We start from the raw sequence: 6,526 nt of genomic DNA on the forward strand, positions 1-6,526 counted from the left end.
GGGTCTGGCGGTAGCACTTTTAGCTGTAGCTTAGCATAGATCATTGAATCTGATTAGACCGTTAGCATCTCGCTCAAAAATGACCAAAGAGTTTCTATATTTTTCCTATTTAAAACTTGACTCTTCTGTAGTTACATCTGACTCTTTGGTCATTTTTGAGCGAGATGCTAACGGTCTAATCAGATTCAATGATCTATGCTAAGCTACAGCTAATAGTGCTACCGCCAGACCTGGAGATCGGCTGAATGGATTCGAAAACGGTAAAACTAAACTGTTTAACTCTAGGGGAGTTGGAAAATGAGCCTATTTTCAAAAATAGTGGCGTGTTCCTTTAATACCTTTGTGATACACTGACAACCACCAAAAGCAGGTGATGATGAGAGCCTCATGATGAACCAAAGCCCATCACAAACAGCTTTTCCACAAGCTGAGAAAGAAAATACTAACGTATATAAAGTGCACCGTGTCATAAACACCATCATGGTAACACACATGAAACTGAAATAATGCCATAAACATTAATTTAACAGCATAAGATGTAACATACAACCCTAATGAACATAACAGATAAGAAAAAACAACAACAACAACTAAAACATCAAATATGAAATGTAAGGCAGGGAATTGTGGGTATGTCAATTTAAATTTTTTCTCTATAAATTATACATTATTTTTCACTTCCAAAAACTGAATATAACAGTAAAATTACATGTAATGTCCAAGACAGTTTTTCACAGTATATACTAGGGGAACTCACCGTTAGCGAATTAGTTTTTACTGTAGCATTTTTCAAGTCTTTTAGTCATTTTTTACAGTGATTAATACTATAGATCAGAGAACATTAATATGGAGGGGATTTTGTTTTGAAATGCAGCTGCAAGCACAGCAAGGGCAGTAGTTTGATTTGACTGAAGCAGAAGTAAGGCTTAAAGAAGAAAGAAATTAATCTGTTAGAGATGTTCTGGGTCTGTAGAGACTGGAGTATTTTCTGTGGTGTGGTCTGCTGGGGAAAAACACCAGTTTAGGCGGCTTTTTGTGGCATTACCAGACTCACTGGAGGCAGTGACAGAGAACAGGATGGTGACATAAAGAACTCTTCTGCACATCCTCTTCACATGGTGTTAAATTGGAGTATCTTTAGCCACAGGCTTAATCCACAAGGGTTCAAGTTTTGGCTGGGAAGCAAGGCCTGTCAGCCCCTGCTGGTAGATGCCTAAAGATGCCTCACACTCTTAAAAGCATGAAATAGACATACAGTATATCACCCCTCTCTGCTGTATTTGATCTCACATCTCAGGATAGTCTGTAGTGAAGAGTTTGGCACTATGTGCGCTGATGTGATGTCGTCATCCAATCAGCGTTGTCATGATGTAATTTTTCTGCAGCTCCAGAGTGACTAGTCACTTGACATTTACACTGTGCATCTAACTGTGTACCTCCTCCTCACCTCCTCGCTGCACATTACTTGTTATGGTTCACACAGTGAGGAGTAATTTCAAAGAACAAGGTCGCTTTCCTATTCACGGATCTGTGGATAAAGTGTTCATATCTCCCACTGTGATTGTAATGTTGTTTCACTGTATGTTCAGCCTTGAGCTATCTAGTTTGATTGCACTATCCAGGTTTATGTGAATATACAGTATGGTGGTTTGTGAGAAAGCTGCTTTCTTTACTTACAAAAGTGTGTCGTGTCAACCACTTCTAAATGGGCAACCACTGGGGAGTTTATTACAGGATAAGCCCATTTTCCAGGGTAATAAAGTATGTAGATGAGGTGATAATAAATACAGTGTCAAGTACAGATTATGAAGAGATAATTTATTTACAGAAAAGATGAGAGTGGGAACTGAACAGTGAGGTATTTGTTTTCATTTGTTGTGACTAGATGTTTGCACACTTCTGGTCATGATTGTGCATTTCAGGGAGTTCAGAACCCAGAAGTGTGAATTTGATCTGCCTATCTGTCTGTCTGTCTGGCCATAAAACCTCTGAACTTTACTTATTAAAATTATTACTTAAAACTGCTTCAAATATCAAGCTTTTAAAACGTTTTTAAACTTAAAACTACTTCAAATTTAAAATCTTCGAACTTCAGGCTTTTCAAACTTTCCGGCTAGTCTATCTGGCTATATACTGTAGATAAGGTATATGTGTAGAAAGAGATAATATAGAGAAAATATATTATTTTTGACCCTTTTGCCTCTTTAATGAATAGATGAGGAGCCGAGAGTCTTTCATTTGAGAAACTGAGCTTCACTGTTTGTGCTTTTGTTTTTGATGAACTTTTTTTGTTTGTGAATCGGACTATGCTGTTCATGTTATATTATTGGTTTACTAAAAGTAACTGGCTGATAAGAATCTTTTGTTTGTGAATCAAAACTATACTCATCATGCTTTGATTTTAAATTAATTACAAATAGAGAGAGCAGGAAGTGGTGGGAAGAGTGAGGGGGTAAACAGGCTTAGGAAGCGTTGCGAGTCATATTCAAACTTGTATTGCCTCATCATGGAGTCATGGCTCCCACAGTTACATTCTTTTTTGTTTAATATAAATGGGGAAATTAATGTGAGAATCTCATTATGATTCGCACATGGACCTGATGGGTGAATCACATGGCCCAGCTATCATTATTTAATCCTCACTTGTTCTCTGATCATATCAGAATCCGACAGAACAACTTCAAACAAATGGATAAGTGTTAAGATGCTTGAGGGTACTAAGAGACATTTAATATCCCACTAAGTACATAGGGAAGATTAAAAAATAAGGAGAAGAAAAAAGGTATGGATGAAATGATTAAAAAATATCTCCTCCATCCACAGACCTCAGAAGTTCCATTATGTATTCTCATGATCATTAATTTGTGCAGAGATCCTTCCGGTTGAGATACATTCTCCAGCCCTCCAGAGCAACACGAACACACACACACTTCTAGACTCTCTCTTTCCTCTTGCTCGCTCATTCTGAAGCACACTGATGATGGTGCCTTGGGTGACACAGTTTTCATATTTCATCAAGGGCCGCAGACACATATGCAAATTTGTCTCCCTTAGAACACACACTGACACTGGGAGGGTGTCACTTATTGATGCCAGTGCTTATTTAAAGAGACCATCTCTCACCCTGCACTTTCCATTAGATTTCACTTAAACCTGCACTATTTAGACATCTCTCACACTGCACTTTCCATTAGATTTCACTTAAACCTGCACTATTTAGACTAGGCTTTTGCCTCCACTCAGGCAGAGAGGTCTGAATTTGTCCCCTGCCTGTATCATTTATTGTACTCTCATTCTCCATAAGGCCTCTGAAAGCAATTTGGAAGGAGCTCTTGGTTTGGGAATACAGCAGCTCCTCGTCACTGAACCTGAACGATGATAACATATTTTAGATCATCAGATGCAATTATTATTCAGTGCCCAACTGATAATTTAGCCTTTGGCTACTTATCCCAGCACTTCCTGTATTGTCCGCATGCCCATTCTACTGCTGTCATATCAGAAATGAGCAAATGGTGTTCTAGTTTTCTTGCATGCTTATTTGTAGAGGCGTAACTTTCCCTCGTCAATTGCCATCTTGATAGACTTTGATGACAGGGTCTTTGAAGGCTTGATCAAAGCGAGCCGCCTTTCATGGCAATGATGTTTGCTTTCGCTGAGGAGACGTGAGGTAGCGCTAGCTTTCCCCATAACTCCTTTTCCACTTTAGGGGAGCGGGCCTGACATGACCAGTGTTCATCAGTGAGTCATGAGGAGGCACTTCATACTTCAAGCGCTCTTACACTGTCCTCCACGTGATACAGCAAAGTTTGCATTTGTGGTTAATTGCAAGACATGAAAAGCTTTTTTTGATCAATAATGGAAACATCTTGATGACTGTTCACTTCATTTGAGCTATTTGAGTCTTGTGCGTGAACGAGTGAAATGACTGCAAGTGGAAGAGACTTGGATTGATGTTGCCTTCCTTTTAATGGGTCTTTAAACGTTGACTTATAGATCTTGACCTGCTCCTGCAGGGTTCCTGGGCCCTCCTTAAATATTCAGAACAAGTGTTCTTGACGAGCCGCTCTGCAGGAGTACAGTATGTGGCCTCATGCCTGGTGGTTACATGTGTTGTAGTACTAATTTTGCCTCTGTGTGTGCCTGGGTATCAATACAGATGCTTCGATGTGATTTTATTCCTTTTTGCAAGCTATTGATTTGTTTCAAATTAGAGCATATTTCACTTATGTTGATTTTTGATTACATGACAAAAAAGTATCTCTTTACTAATGTTGTAAATTACACAGGGAAGTGTTTCAGACTAATTCAAACTAATAACTCATCTTTTAAAAAAAGATAAATTTAAAGAAATGCTTCATCAGAGTTTCATTCTGGCATTTGAGCTTCACTGGCTGCACTTTTGTTTTTGATTATCAGCTAATAGGGTTTTTGCTTGTTTGTGAATCAGACTACGCTGTTCACATTGTAAGTTTTTGATTTAGGCTACTAAAAAGAACTGAATCAGACTTCACTGGTCACACTTTCCTTTTGTTGAATCTTTTTTTTTATTATAAAAAAAAAAAAGAGTAATTTGTTTGTGAATTAATCTGTATTGGTCACACTTTGTTTTTTATTCACAAAAAAATAAAACATGTCAGAGTAATTTGTTCGTGAAATCGAACAATACATATCATGCTTTTTGTTTTTTTTGATTTACTAAAAAGAAAAGTCTCATAAGATTCACTTGTTTGTGAATCAACTACACTGTTTAAACTGTGCTGCATTTTTTAAAGCTCAGAAGAGTAACTTTCTTATGAATCAGACTACATTGTTCAAACTTTAATCTTTTGATTTACTGAAAAGGACTGGCTCCTAAGAGACATTTGTTCATGAATCAAAATATACTCGTCATGCTTTTTTTTTTGGATTCCTTAAAAAGAACCTGTCATAAGAGTAATTTTATTTGTGTATCAGACTGCACTGTTCATGTTGTATGTTTTTGATTTACTAAAAAGAACAGGTTCATAGGAGTCATTTGTTCATGAATCAAACTATACTCATCATGCTTGCTTGCATTTTTTATTCACTAAATACAACCATCTCATAAGAGTCATCTGTTCGTCAGTCGGACTAGATTGATCATGCATCAAAAAATAAAGCTTTTTAACAACTGCTCAACAAAAACAGAATATCGAAGAGAAATACAGAGGGTAAACTGGGAAGAGGGTGTGAGAGAAAGCATGTGGGGAACAGTAATCGACTCTGGCCGATGTACTTAAAGTTATCCTAATGGAGGCAGTGAAGCTGAAATGGCAGCAGGGAAGAGAGAGGTCAGCACACACAGGGCTGCAGGCAACTGAGTTCAGGCCGCCTGCCCGACAGGACCACTCAGCTGTGACGTGGGAAGATAGAAATAAGAGATTGCACGTGCTCAACAGCGTAATGACACCCATCATCTTCAACACCTCTCAGTGCAGTTGTGTTGATTAGATGGAAGCTCCTGTTTAGGCTTGTTTTATGGGAATAAACACCTGGTTGGTTTGATCTATTAAGAAATATACTACTTAAATATGATCAGAGGCGCCCACTGAGGATCGTCTTAAAACTACAGAACATTTACAGTGGACGAGATCATATTCGTGAATACATGATTCATCAATGTGTTGCTAAAAATGTTTTGCTGAAAAGGAAAGCAAAATAATTTCTAGCTTCAGACAGACCTCACAAAAAAGGCAAAAATCGCCTATTTCAGTCTGATTAGCTGGTCTCTATGCAGTTTTATTTTGTGAGCCGGTGCAAAGGTTTTGAGCAGGTCTGACAAGTCAGTGGCTGCTACGTGCCAGGCATCCACAAAGAGCGCTTCTGAGGAAGAACGCGTCGTTTGGAGGGTTTGACATTTGACAGTTTTACAAGATTGTGAGGTTCGTGGCGTCAAATCTTGAAAGATATTTCTGAGTTTTGTTCGAGGCACTTGCAGCAAGTAAACCCTTTTTCTGTGTTGTTTGAGCAACCTTTTCTGACTGCTGCCTCATTATTTGGAAGGTGTACCGTCTATGGCAGGCATGTCCAATCCTGCTTCTGGAGGGCCACCTTCCTGGAGGGTTTAGATCCAGCCCTTATTAAACACACCCGGACCAGCTAATTAAGGTCTTCATGATTACTGGAAACTTCCAGGCAGGTGAGTTGGAGCAAGTTGAGCCTGAACTCTACAGGTACAGTAGGTGGCCCTTCAGGAGCAGGATTGGTCACTCCAGGTCTGTGGTGTGTCCGTCTGTTATTTTACTGTAGGAAACCAAGGAGAAAAAAAAAAAAGTAAAACGGCAAACTAGCTGGAAACATTGTTGAGGACAAACTGTACATTAAACATTTGCTGACAATAAATAAATTCAAAATGTTCTGTCTAATAGAAGTAAATGCAGAATAAAGTATTACAACCATCCCTGTGTGCTCAGCCATGATAAATTTATACGCTAGAGGTGAGCGTATACATCTCTCTTTGCCAGTCAGACAGATTTATTCCCCCCCCCCCCCCCCCCAACAAACA

The 6,526-nt window shown here is 38.8% G+C and overlaps 1 protein-coding gene and 1 pseudogene across 1 annotated transcript in view; one reads left to right on the forward strand and one right to left on the reverse strand.

Annotated features, from left to right (window-relative positions):
• Positions 1–3,385, reverse strand: part of LOC107658006 (uncharacterized) — a 46,818-nt pseudogene extending 43,433 nt beyond the window's left edge.
• LOC107658040 (teneurin-2-like) overlaps positions 1–6,526 on the forward strand; it is a 645,835-nt gene that overhangs the window by 186,846 nt on the left and 452,463 nt on the right. The window lies entirely within an intron of this gene.

Source organism: Sinocyclocheilus anshuiensis, unplaced genomic scaffold (assembly GCF_001515605.1).
Source record: "Sinocyclocheilus anshuiensis isolate Anshui unplaced genomic scaffold, SAMN03320099.WGS_v1.1 scaffold227, whole genome shotgun sequence".
Classification (NCBI taxonomy): domain Eukaryota; kingdom Metazoa; phylum Chordata; class Actinopteri; order Cypriniformes; family Cyprinidae; genus Sinocyclocheilus; species Sinocyclocheilus anshuiensis.